General features: G+C 44.4%; 1 long non-coding RNA gene across 1 annotated transcript in view; it reads right to left on the minus strand.

Moving 5' to 3' along the window:
• The window catches only part of LOC144818475 (uncharacterized), a 138050-nt gene extending 124014 nt beyond the window's left edge, over positions 1 to 14036 (minus strand). Inside the window, exon 1 of the long non-coding RNA XR_013607112.1 lies at positions 13896 to 14036. This is a non-coding gene — a long non-coding RNA (uncharacterized LOC144818475). The remainder of the gene's footprint in view (positions 1 to 13895) is intronic.
• Between the last annotated feature and the right edge of the window lie 701 nt (positions 14037 to 14737).

The raw sequence follows: 14737 nt of genomic DNA on the forward strand, positions 1-14737 counted from the left end.
ACACAAACAAAGAATCCCCTTAAACAAGTGGCCTCTTGCGACGGCTACAAAAGCAATTGCCCCAACCCTGAGGGGTGCAGACTGTGGAAAACTGACGGCGAGGCCGCCATTTTGTGAGGTGCTAGCGCTGCCCAGCGAAGTGACCGGCGCGAGACCGGGACCCACCGCACCACCTTGAGAGTGTAGTTGGAAGTGAGAAACAAGGCCAGTGCAAGACCTTCTAAGGCATGTAAAACGACGGGCTTGACAAGGCGGGTGGCTGTAGGAAGACGACATACGCAATGGAGCATAGTGCGCGCAGCAGCATTTACGGCCCATTACTGCACGGGACATCTCTGGTGCGACCAGCCGGGGCGTCCCCACTGTGCTTTCTCTATCACTCCGTGTATGTTAACGCCACATAATACAGCGAAGGGCAACCTGTGTGGATATTTACTACGGCAGAGGGCTGGCCTACATAGAGACTGTTGCTGAGATTAATTCAGCACAAGGAACTACAGCGCAATTCTGCTGCTAGCGCAATTAGTTGTGCGCCCCCGGCCATAATCCTACACACCTGGGAGAGAACGGCGGGAACCACACCTCGACCCATAGGCGTAAAACACAACGGAGGAAGATGCAACACAGCTGCAAGGACTGACCATACCAAATACTGGCGAAGATATGTGAAGAGGAGGAGCCGCACTGTGGGACCCTACCTGCTGGTGCTGCCATAAGGGCTGTGTGTTATGGTCACTAAAGGGTGTTGGCAGAAGAGCTAAGTTAGCATAAGAAGTTGAAATAGACCATAACAGTTTACCTAAATGCACAATTTTGGAACTGCTAGAGGAGGACACAACCGTCAAGTAAATTGGCCGAACAGCAATAGAAAAAATTTCACGAACATGGGGAAGCCGGACACGAGACAAAAACCCCGGATCAATTTTGACAAAAAGTCGAGCAAACTGGCTGAGACTGACACTGGCCATCAAGATCCTGCGGACGATGCAGCCACCAGTCAGCTGCCGGAAGAAGACATACGGTCAGTGTTTAAAGAGCTGAAAATCAGTCTGCAAGGCATAGACTCTAAAATGGATACGCTTGCAGAATGCATGGATAGACACACTCAACGGGTGGGAAAGCAGGAGGGACACCTGAGCGTACTGGAAACAAGAGTGACGGAAACTGAGGAGTGACAAACCAAAATGGATAAGAAAATGAGAGGAAACAACAAAGTGCTGGCCGTGATCCAACAGAAGAATGAGGATTTAGAAGCCAGGTCGAGAAGAAATAACATACGAATCACGGAGATTGCTGAAACAACGAATATTCAAAATATGGAGCAATATATTGAAACTATGATGAGAGACCTTTTCGGACCTGACTTATCCAAAATCTTCCTTATTGAAAGAGCAGACAGATCTCTAGGCCCTAGACCGCGGCCGGGAGAACTTGCAAGAGTGCTCAACTACAGAGACAGTGATACGATACTTCGACTAGCCAGGGAAAAGGGCGCTATTCAATATCAAGGAAACAACATTGCAATGTACCCTGACTTCACATTACAAGCGCAAGCGGCCCTCAGGGAATTTATTCCTGCAAAGAAAATCTTTCAATTACTTGGGACCAAGTATGCACTGATATATCCTGCCAAGTTGCGCATCCAGGGACATGGCAAGCCCACCTTTTTTTACAGACGCTACAGCAGCATTGGCATATGCGAAACAAATGGTGAAGGAACAAAAATAACAGAAGACGTCGGGAGAAAAACAGACGGAGAACGGGCTAAGCAACAACGATTGAAGTACAGAGACTAGAATGCGTGATGTAAAGTTATGCAGCCGATTTGACGTATTGTTGCTCCGAGTGCTGGTGGAGAACTGGTAAGGTTGGAGCTCTTACTTAACGAAGAGGGGACGTATTGATATATGCAATTTGAGGACTCCTCCTGACAAAGTATGCAGGCAGTTAATTATGGGAGGTTCCTGGGTTTTGAGTGTGATGTTAAAAGCTCGGCCACCCTGCCACAAGTGCAGGGTAGACCGCCGGCGGCCCCACGTGCCCCTTGGGATGGTTCCCTTACGTCAGCTACTCCATGTAGTTTGGTTATTGTTGCAGGTAGTGGGAGGGGGTGTTACACAACCTGATTGTGGGGTTGGTGTGGGTGGGGGGGGAAGTTCAGCTGTTTTGTAATTTAGAACTGCCACGAGCTATACGACTATGCAAGCACAACACGAGACTGTTATGCATCGAGATATATTGCTGTACACAGGGGGATGGTAAGATTTTACACTTCGCATATGCAAACAAATTCCAGCAATGCGCTTCTCGGATACGTGCCTGCAACAGGCCCAGTTTTTTATGAATAGATATGTCACAACACACTATCACAAACTCCCTAACATGCCTTACGTGGAATGTCAGATGCCTGAATGATCGCAGAAAGACAAGACTGATCCACTCTTATCTCACAAGTCATGTGGTGGATATTTGATTTTTACAGGAAACGCACTTGACAAGTACATTGGCGGGGGTGCTCAGAAACAAAAGATGAGGCGAGGTGATAGAGGCTGGCTATTCTAACTACTCCAGGGGGGTGGCATTGCTCCTGCGCAGGGGACTGCATTGGCAAACACATCACACGATAATAGACAAGGAAGGCTGATACATTATATTGCAGGGAACGATGTGTCATACCCCCATGGTGCTAGTTAATACTTATGGACCGAACACAGATAGTCCAGAATTCTTTCAACAAATTTGGCAGAAGCTACAAGCATTGTGGCACACTGCAGTTCTGTGGGGAGGTGACTTTAACGTGCTCCTATCGACACACGCAGACAGACAGGGAACATCCCGTGTACATCACCTGAAAGCAGCAGCAATGCTAAATGACATCATAGAGGATCTAGAATTAATAGACTCCTGGAGGACCTTACACCCATCAGCCAGGGTGGGAACCTGTGTAACACACCATCGCAATGCGTGGTCGTGCCTGGACTTTTGGCTAGTCTCTAAGGACCTGCATACCTGGCTGATAGACGCCACACACCACCCTCGCACTTTCGCAGACCATGCGCCCACTGAGATAAGGCTGTGCATGGCTACCCTTATACATCCCCGCGCTATTTGATTACAAGTAAGGACCAAGCCCATGATCAACCTTATTGAGGAAGATTCTAGAAGAGCCACGTTTTCAACTGTTTCCAGAGGGATAGGTGGTTGACAGTTGCACGCAATTGCTCCGGGAGTGAGTTCCATAAGCTAGCTGCATTGAAAGAGAACATCCGACCCCCTGATCAGGCCCTCTTTATTTTGAGGATTGAAGCCAGCGGCTGGTTTGCTGATCAAAGGCATCTTAATGGCTGGTAGAATTTTATAAGAGGCTGATTTATCTTGGGGCCTGCCTCCCAAAGGGTTTTGTGTGCTATACATAAAGCTTTAAACTTAATCCGTTCTGCGATTGGCAGGCAATGGAGTTTCCTCAGTGAAGGTTTCACAGACCCTTGTCCCAAATTAGCTCTGCTAGGACACACTATCCCAACATTAAAAACACATAAACTATTTTTCGCACTGAGCCTCCTGTTGGCTAAACGGCAGGTGGCATGTCGATGGGGTAGGGGGAGAGCTCCTAAATTTAAGGACTGGCTACATAGCATGAGCACGTGGCAGGAACAACTCCATTACTACGCTGAGCTGCTACCACGTAACTCACGTCCCAAGGACCTGTGGGGCCCCCTTGTTGCGTATCTACTCCACACACGAAACACCGATGAATCCGAGGAGGAGTGTGACGGTGGAATAAGTGATAATGTCCGCGCCGTCACCCCCCCCCCCCTTGGTCGCACTTCCCTGCGTAATGCGGTAGACTAACTCCAGCGCATACCCGCTACCCTGCCCCCCCTCCCAGACACTGCGAGCCTCGCCACCCCCCATGACTGAGCACATAGCACACCTTTCATGATACCCATGCACTAAGGCCAGAACCTACAAGGGAGACATGGACCGCGATGATCCCAGCCACCCCCCAGTTCTGCTGCTCCACATCCTGTATGACTACATGACATACTACCTACAACATACCTATGGCACGACACAACATTGAACTCTTCGGACGGCAAGGATTACACGTTCCCTGAGAATAAACAATGTCTATGGAGTGCGCCTCTATACCATTATGAGAACTTAGCACTCTATACTGCTGCATTGTACTTTACTGGTACTCCATACTGTATGATCCATCACACCACATACTGTGTATGGTGGGCCCATTAGGGGAAGTTAATGTGACTTAGATGTTATGAAGTTGAAAGTTAAGTGAAAAAGTAACCTCAAGATTCTATTGCCTACACTACTGCAATGTATTTATGTTGATTAAATAAAGACTCCCAGATAGCCCACGGTTAGATGCAACGCGGCCGGCCCGAACGGGTTGTAGGCGACATGCTGTGTTAACTGTCCACCCCTTGCTAGATACGCATAAGCATCATTATATGACACGACACAGCTTCTGGCCTCGCAGGGGAGGATGGGGGTAGTAGGCAATGTACTTTATGATAATGACCAATAAAGGTTTAAAAAAAAAAAAAAAAAAAAAAGGTTTCACAGAGTTGCGGTGGGGGTGTGGTGGAGTAGCCTCTCTGCAAAGTTCTGCAACACCTGCAACTTCCTTATAGTTGCCTCTGTAGTTCCTAAATATAAGGCATTTCCATAATCTAGTCGTTTGAGCACCAGTGCCTATACTATGACCCTTCGTGCATAACTCGGTAGTAATGGTAGGACTTTTCGTAGCATTCTGATAATTCCAAAGCAGCCTGCTGCCACCTTAATAGCCTGGCTCTTGAAATTGAGGGATTTATCTAGCCAGACACCTAAACTCTTTATCTGCTCTTTCGGGGTTGGAGCTGGTCCCACGCATCTAGGCCAGCTTAGTCCTGTTTTATCCCTTAAGGGACCAGGATGGTTGTTCAGCATCATGAGCTCCGTCTTGTCTCCATTAAGTTTGAGACAAGACTGACTCATCCAGGTTGCTACTGCTTCCATACATGCTTCCAGATTAACTGGTGTACTCTTTGGCTGCTTTAGTGCTACCACCAATTTTGTGTCGTCAGCGTAGGTGATGATTTGAATCCCATAAGGGATGACTACCTCTGCTAGGGGTTTAAGATATATGTTGCACAGGTGAACAATGATGAGCCCTGAGGGACTCGGGAAGTAAGAGGCCAGCTTTTGGAAATACAATTCCCCTCAAACACCTGGAATGTTCTTTCTTGAAGAAAGGATTCAATCCAGGTTATAATTTTGCCGGCCACTCTGAGCCTGTCTACCAAGATGTTATGGATGACGGTATCGAATGTAGAGCTCAGGTTGAGTAAGATCACTGCTACAGTCCCTCCCTGATCAAGAATTTTTCTGGATTCCTCCACGACAGCCAACAGGGCTGTCTCTGTCCCATGGTTAGGTCTGAATCCTGTCTGACCGGTATGCAGCAACGTGTGGTTCTCTAAAAATTCAGAGAGAAGTTTGTTTATATATTTCTCCAGAATTTTGCTGCCCTGTTGGATCTGGTTTTCTGCGAAGAGCTGCGGCATAAGGGCATAGAATATTTCACGCTGAATGAGGGCACGGTGAATTCGCCGGGCACTCTGTGGGAAGCATTTAAGGTGGTTACAAAAGGCAACTGCATAGCACTTAAATCGAGAGTCCTAAAAGATATACGTAATACACTAAGTAGACTAGAGCAACAAACAAGGAAGCTCGAACAAACAACTGCTCAGCCTGTCTACTGAAACTACAGCAAAGATAAGGTCTAAACTGACAGAATTCCAGGAAGAAGCAGAGGGGGAAACGGCCTATATGAATAAGTAGGCACAGGCGAGGCGCTACAGGGAGAGTGAGAGACTGGGGAAAACACTAGCGGGACTGCTTAGTACACCAAGAGGGTCAGCTTACATAACTGAACTACACTCAGACAGCGGGGAAATAGTCAGAACACCATCTGATATACTGCGTGAAATGTCTCTGTTTTATCAACGACTGTACACCTCGCAAACGGACCCGTCACAGTCAGACATAATTGACTATCTAGATGATATAGCGCTGACCTGGTTTAATAATGGTGCCCGAGAGTACATGGAGTTACCAATTACGACAGAAGACATTAGACAAGTAATAAATAGCATGCCGCAGACAAAGCCCAAGGGGCGGGCGGCTTAACAGCAGCATTCTACAAAGAATACGCTGTTGTCTTAGCCCCCAAACAGTATTTCTGGAGGCAATGGAAACTGGTATACTACCTCCAACACTTCGTGAGGCCACTATAATAACCATACTGAAGCCAGATAAGGACCAGACTAAACCAAATTCGTATCGTCCCTTATCCCTGATAAATGGTCAGTTACAATTCCTTAAAACAATTTGTTCAGTTCCTCAAGATTTATTGCAATTTTTTTAATTCCCCAGAGTTAAAGAAAACAAATACTAGCCTTTAAGTTAAACATCTGAATCTCCAGACATCTTCAACTTCTAATTTCCTTCACTTAATCTTCCATGATATGAAGCTGCCTTTTAGGGCAAATATCTAAATTAAATATATGAGTTTAAAATTGATCAACTATATAATAAATAATTGAGTTTAGAGCTTTGAGAATTGTTTATAGTACTACTATTTTAAAGCTTGACATTTTCTGAATTTAGGTCTAACTATCATAGGATTATATCTTCTGACTAAAGGTAGGAAAAATAACACTAATGAAATGTTTTGAAAATACTTGTAGAATTTGCAGTAACCCCCTAGCTAGCTCTTAACGCAAGCAAAATGTTGAATCTTAAATTGTATATAAATTCCTCTATTTAGTTGAGAGCAACAATTACCCAGAATTGAACAGCTAGTATCCAATAATCCAGTCCCATATCTAATTTTGTACACATGTATATTCACAATTCAACCATACCTTATAAAATTCTCCTACTAAGAGTCAAAGCATTACAACCTTTACAGAGTCAAATAAATCATTCAGTTGATTGCAGCAGATTATGCAGTCAACACACCTTTTTCCATGTCTGACATTAAGGGAAACCTTGTTCCAGCCATTTGCATCTCCGTGTCTTTTTGCGTACTTTTATACCCATATTCATGGCAGGAAATGCCATTAAGCTACATAAAGGAGAGGAGAGAGGGGTTGGCCTAACGGCTAAGGCGCTCGACCTCGGACCTGGGGATCTGGGTTCGAGTCTCGGTAACGACGCCAAAAACCCCCTGTGATTCTGGGCAAATCACTTAATCTCCCCGTGCCTAAAAAAATGTCCTCATGTAACGTAACTGGTGCTATGTAAAGCGCTCTGATAACTGATTCGGTTCGGTTCTAGTTCGCGCTATATAAAACTCTGAGAAAAATAAATAAATAAATAAATAAATTTAGATGGCAAAATATACGCCAAGTTAATAGCAAACAGACTACAACCCATGCTCCCACAGATAGCCCTGTCGGACCAATCAGGGTTTATACCAGGCCGCTCCAAGGCACATAATTGGAGAATGATTTTTGGCATTCTCCATTACTTAGCCCCTCAGGTACAGGCCACAGCGGCACTATTAGACCCCACAAAAGCGTTTGATTCATTAGAATGGAAATTCTTATTCACCTCATTGACCCGTTTGGGTCTTAGTCCCATATTTATCAGGCAGATTCAAATACCCGACAGCGAGAGTCAAGATCAACGGTCAGATATCTGTACCCTTTAACATTACTAGAGGGACAAGACAGGGCTGCCCACTGTCGCCATTATTATTTGCTATAGCCACGGAACTGCTAGCACCCAGGCTTCGGCAATATCACACACAAAAGAGCATTGGGTTCACATCCAGAGGCCTCTTGATATCGATGTATGCAAATGACATGACGATATGCCTAACTAACCCTAGTGATAACTTTGACAGAGTGATGAGGGAACTGATAAGATATGTTGGACTAACCGAGATCCAGATAAATTGGACGAAATCTGTAATGCTGCCGCTAACAGATACTAAGGTTCCATTCAACACAGAATTTCCGATACAATGGGCAGAAGGAGAGGCGCGATATCTGGGTATTTGGATCCGTAGATCGCTGCAGGACATATGGCTAGCTAATTACGGCAGAGCGATTGACTGGTTGGAAAACAAAATACAAAGATGGAAGAAATTGCTGCTATCCTTGACAGGGCGCATAGCTATTACGAAAATGATAATACTGCCTAAATTATTATACTTGTTTGTAAACATTTCAATGCCACTAAACACTCACTTTTTTAAAAGGCTCCGTTCAAACATGCTGGAACTAGTCTGGGCGGGCAAACAACCTTGAGTCTCATGGAAACTATTGACATTGCCATTTGCACAACGAGGGCTAGGTGCTCCAGACTTTGAGCTATATGCCTACAGTGCACAGGCGCAATTCCTGCACTTTTGGCACCACCCTACACCATTTCAGCCCCACATGGCGATAGAAATAGACAGAGTTGCACCACTCCTGCTTAACACGGCCATATATAAACCCTATAAACGTCCAGACCAGGAAATAGACACGGTGGAGACTATGAGATGGGCGTGGAGAGGAACTGCGAAAAGAGCAAGGCAGGAGATACTTTATGCACCATCCATGCCCATAGGAGACAATCCCCTTCTTGGCCCCTTATTGAATAAGGCAATTAAAATGAGAGCAAAATCACACAAATTGGAGAATGGGAGCGATCTATTTCCTGACGGCGAATTTTTAACACTATCGCAGATGTGTGATCCGCAGACGCCCACTGCGTCAGACATGCTATTATATTATCAGATCAGAGCAGCATGCAGCATGCAGAGCTAGATATGCGGAATTCCCTCACGCACCACCTACCCTGCCAGCGCTAATGTTTTATCTAATTCATCTCCCCGCAAACTAATCACACGCATTTACAACATAACACAGGGGGGGTCTCCAGTTACCTACGCTGCATCCAAAGCAGAATGGGAAAGGGACACCGCACTCACCATCACAGACAAACAATGGCAGTTCTGCTGCTCGGAGCTGGAACACCTGTCGCCAAACTATAGACTGAGACTTATTCACAATTTCTTGCAAAGACTATATCGCAGACCGTCACAGTTGCATCGTATGGGATTGCGCCCAGATGCAAGGTGCTGGAGATGTGGAGCTCAGAGCGCCACGTTTACCCACTTGGCTTGGGATTGCAGACCTATAGCGCAATATTGGTCAGACATACTTAGACCTATAGGACATATCATAAATGCTTTGTTACAAGCTACACTGCTATTGGCACTGTTGGGGTATGTTCAGGAAATTTCGAAAGATCACCGTAAACTCACAGCCATGTTGTTATTGCTAGCGAAAAGACAGGTGGCCATCCACTGGAAGAAGCAACACCCTCCTACACCAGCTGAATGGGTCAAAGCTGTCACATATTGCAAAGATTAATTATCCATTTTCTGGGAACTAATGCCCAGTAGATCCAGACCATCTGACATATAGGAACCATTTGCAAACTAGCTGAGATCGGGTGGAATAGACCTTCAGAATGACTGAGCCACGTAGGGAGGTGGAAATAATTGACCAACTGGGTATTGTTGGTGAAATAGAAGAAAGTAGGACATGGTCTTATCATTGCATACCGTTTACCGGGATGTGAAATGTTGGTTGTACATAGACTGTTTGTGTATGGACGTAGTGGCAGTTTGGTCGTTATGTGCTCAAAATGTGCTAGCCTCTTGATTTGACAGAATGGCCGAGGAGGGAGGGTATAGGTTCAAGTTAGCCCAACATTTAGACATAACTGTTTGTACTGCAATTATTTGCGAAGAGATAGTATGCATACCGATCGGCAATCGCTGTCTGCCCCACGGGTTGTTGGCAAATAAAGCTGTGTATTACAACTTGGAAGAGATACGCCGCCGGCCTCAGGGTTGTAGGCAAATGGCAGTGTAACTTGTGAATTATGCAATAAAACTGTTTAAAAAAAAAAGGTTGAATGACTGAAAAGTGGTAAACTCACATGTTATAGGTGTGGCTCCAAAGTGCATTTAGCGAACAGTGCGGAGTGTCCTGCTACAAGAAGAAGGTGTAATAAATGTGATAAGTATGGTCACATTCTAAGAAGAGCAACAAGCCATGACATAGTTATGGCACAGTTACCTGACAACCGTAAGCGTACCACAGTAACGAATAGAATAAAAACGCACAAGTCAAAACGACACAGACAAAAACACTGATGCAGTGGAAAACTGCCGCAAATTAGACTGCCAGGGTTGGGAGTAAGATAGATCAAATGGGGCACAATGAAAGGAACGTTGTAATAATCAGTCCATTGAAGGAGCACAGGGAAGATGGATTAAAGTAGAACATGTTAAATCAAGCTGAAAAAGACCAGATCTGTGCCCGTGTGAAGCTATTACCCAGGAAAAATATAGAAACAAATCACATATTTAACATATTGGCAAGAGATGATATCTCTGCAAGAACTCAAAAGATGTACAGCAACCCAAGGGAATGTATCACAGATGGGTATTGTGCATAATCATTCAAGATGGGAGGACTGTGTAGGCAAAATCAGTTCAGAAATCCATAGACAGTGCCACCTACTGGAAGCCAGTTAGTGGTGAAAGAAGTGTAACCTTGCAAGCAAATACGCTAAGCAATATTATGATCTCCAACACAATAATGCCATGTGACAGAAATTTCTTTTTTTAAAAGAACTACGAACTGAAGCATGTTGCTCATTATTAATGGTGATATCCTATCACACCATAGCCCTCTCAAAGAAAACCTGAAAAACAGAGGGGCTTATTTACAAGCCCCTTGAACCGCTGGTGCGTCACTTTTGAAATGGGAAAAAGTGACGTACAGGCGGTGCCTGGGGATTGTAAATAAGCCCCAGAAAGTATAACTTGGCGAGACTTAGTGATAGACTGATAGTTCTATGTATGGTCTACTTGAAGGTCTGAAAACATGATGCAGCATTTAAATCAAGTAGTTGGTGGAAAGTTATGATGGTATCATCTTGTATGCAGCAAAAGAAACTTACGTTTCTTGCACAAGAATAGCAAATTCAATTGTAAATCTCCAAAATTAAATTGGTATTGGAATGAGTTGCCAAGACGCCAGGCCAGTGAAAACTAGCCAACAAGTATTCTTCTCTGACTCAAGAGGGTCACCAAAGATGGTAAGGATTGATGACATTCAACTTCAGCATTATAAGCATATGATATAATACATGGCTTTCTGTAATCCCTTTATAAACATCTGTCTCTAATTTCTAAATAATCGGCGACTCTGTAATAAAAGCTGATTATAAAGAAAAGACTTTAGAACTTGACTATTATAAGGTTTTAGAACACCGGAATGTTGAGAGCTTCATTGAAAACAATGGAGTGCTCCGGGCTTCTAATGGCCGGTAGAAGACTGGAGCTCCGACATTCCAATGTTTTCTTTTCACAGCTATTGCTGTGAACAGAGGCCTCAAGGAGCCCGAGGGGAGTTCAATCCCTTCTGGCTCCGTGATACCTTTCTTTATTTGTTAGAAAATTCTGTCCTCTAGTGGGGGATGTTCTAATAGCCTTATAGACCTCCTTAGCTGGGCTATACTGCCCATTAAAATCCTGCTCTCTTGTTAAAGGCCCTCACCTTCGGCTCGGGCTTTTAACGCTAGAGTGGGCCTTTAATGGCCGGTATAGCCCACTACGGCGGGCTATAAGGCTATATTACAGTGGTCTCCTCACATTGCCTGCGGCCAGTCAGCAGCAAAGGTGCCAGGCCGGTGAGGTCACAGACCATAATTGAAGCAGCTGTTTAAAGCAATAAAAAAAGAACATTGATTTTCTTTCTTCTGCTCTATTTTAATAGATTACAATGACAAGCAGAGAGAATATGTTTATTGTTTTGCACTCCAGACATAGAGAAAAGCTAGAATTTTGCATGTTTCTATACAGTATAAGCTACTGCAGCTGTGTTTTTTACAAAAAACAACTAAATTGTATTGAACTGTTTCTAATATCTGTTTGCAACAAATATCTAACAGGGTTTTGATATGTTTAATTTTGCACAAGTAGTTCTATTTTCTTTCTTCATCTTTTCGAACAAGCTTGCTCTTTCATATGAAGGTGAAAGAGCGAGTGGTGTGTGGGAAAGGTAATGGTGTGATCATGTATTATATGGGATATGGTACCCCCTATCATACATGATAAAGATATTAGATGTCACTTCAGAGTTCCATAACCCTATAAAGGAACACAGCCTTGTTCCTCTATATGGTTATGGAACTCCTCAGTGACTTGCAATATCCTTATAATGTACGGCCCGGCAGTGGCGTCACTAGGGGGGTGCGGACCGCACCGGGTGACACCATCCCATGGGGTGACACCCCGTGGTCCGTGTCGACAATAATCTTGGCCGGTGGCCGGGTAAAAGGTTCGACAGACAGTCACAGTAATATTATTTTGCATTTTGGTGTCACGTGACACCAAAATACAAAATAATATTATTGTCTGTACTCTGTCGAACCTTTTACCCGGCCACCGGCCAAGATTATTGTCTAATTAGGCTACGACTTTGGTGTAATTGGTAGGTAATGTTAATGCCTCAGCGCACAGAGAGTGCAGCACACAGAGCAGCCTCGAACAGAGGCGAGCTGCGAACCGGACTGAGGCACTTTAAGACCCTTGTCACTCTCAGAGCAGCGAGAGGAAAGTGCACTACGAATTAGGGCTCTGCAGATGTGTCCGTAGAAAGCAGGCATCCATACTGCAAGCTATGGGTGACTTTGTAAGAACTCTTTGGATAACTAACAACGTAAAGATGCATATGTGAAAATGCACGTGTCTGAGCGGTGTGTGTAGCGCCCCACTTCCGGCATGCTCATTCATGATGCGAATCAGGATAGAGGTTCATTGCGAGAACCACCTCAGTATCCCAGTTGTAACTTTTTTTTTGGGCTCTCTTGATGTCACAGGGGTGGGATATTAGGGCATGGCGTATCAGCGTTGAGGTGCAGTACGATAACTCTACAAAGGTGCGTGCTTTGGAATCTGAAACACCCAGCGCCTTGTGAATAATGTTGCTGTGTAAGTACTAAACTATGCAGTGTGTACGACCGAATCCTGATGTGCATAACATGAACTCTGTTGATTGCTCAGTGGTGTTCTTTTCCTGCATGTGGTGTGTCATAATACATATGCATTATGAGAGCTTTGCAAATATCTCATTATGGGCTTGTCCGTGCATGATGTAAGCCAAAATAAAGGGGCATTCTGAATGTATTTTATGAATTAAGTGAAAATTATAACTTGTAATCCGATCATGGACGAGTTGGGGGTGACACCATGAGTTACCCGCACTGGGTGACACCAAACCTAGTGACGCCACTGCGGCCCGGGGTTACTTCATCCCTTATATCGTACAGTAATGCACACCTTCATAAAAAATTAAAAAATACACTGGGTAAGTTGTGCTAAGGAGACGAGTGTGTGAAGCTTTGCGCCACCTCAAAATGAAAATAGGCTTTTCTACTATATAAACTCTGTAGCCACTGAAGACATTTCCACACAAACAACAATACATTAAATGAACGGTAACTGTTTATATGTGACAATATATTTTCCAGCTTGTACTATTTATCATTCCTAGTCATTTTTTAAGGTATTTATATTTAATACTAATGTTTAATTTATCCAATTAAAGAAAGTAAAAGCCCAAAATTCCCAAATCACTAGCATAATAGTGCAAGCCCAATTTATAAACAAGAATGTAAATTGTCAAATAAACGCCTGCCACTCACCAATAAACAGGTAAGTAGATACCACAGTAAATTGTTATATAAATAAACGGAGGCCGACACAGTAAAGGGTGAGAAGTATAGAAAAGGAACCCAGCGGCCTCACAAACCTGGTTTAAAAATTCATTACTGCCTCAAAGCAAACATAATGACGTGCGAGTTTTTCCTGCACACCAGACCCAGTTAAAAGACATCGAATGGAAAAGTAATTTGCTGAGGAGTTGAAATGGAACAAGCCTGTGGAACGGATGCTGCCGTGATTGCGGCCTCAGCTCTCTGTAAATCCAGGCGTGGGACCGGCTCCGGCTCGTCTCCGCCGGTCACTGAACGTTGCTACAGAGCAGGTGTTTTGAATTTCGAGATTGAAGAGGAAATTGCTTTCTTATGCGTAACGGTTTCGAATGCGTCCTAATTGTCTCGAGACTGCGTAGCATCGGGGCACAGAAACGCCGCTCAGGTGTTACGTTACATATCACGTGTGTCACTGACGAGAACCTGAAAATTGGGAGAGGATTTGTAAAGTCTGGATTACAAAAGCAGAGCTGCAATTAGGCGCCGGCAAGGCTGACTTTCATTCGGTGCAAGCCCCGTGCGTCTGGTTTAGTTAAGGGAAAAGCTACAGAGCGGCTGAGGAGAAAATTCCTAACTCACGGTCATGGTCAGAACATAGTTAAATAAATGCCTTGCAGTTTTATTCTCCTTAATTGCACGGTATATTCATCAAAACTGGTTGCAAGACTGTATACTATCCCAGGCGAGTTACTGGCAGGCCGCCGTCTTTCGGTCGTGGTGGTGAGACTGCTTAATTTTAGGGATAAAGACACATGGCCCATGGTAGGTGGAGGGAGGATCCGTCAACATATACCCAAATTACGCCACCATGGTTCAGAGACAGGAGTATATTTTATGGAGGTTAAGACTAACTTGCGAAAATTGGGCCTTCCATATGCTT

This window comes from Lissotriton helveticus, chromosome 2_1 (genome assembly GCF_964261635.1).
Source record: "Lissotriton helveticus chromosome 2_1, aLisHel1.1, whole genome shotgun sequence".
Lineage (NCBI taxonomy): Eukaryota > Metazoa > Chordata > Amphibia > Caudata > Salamandridae > Lissotriton > Lissotriton helveticus.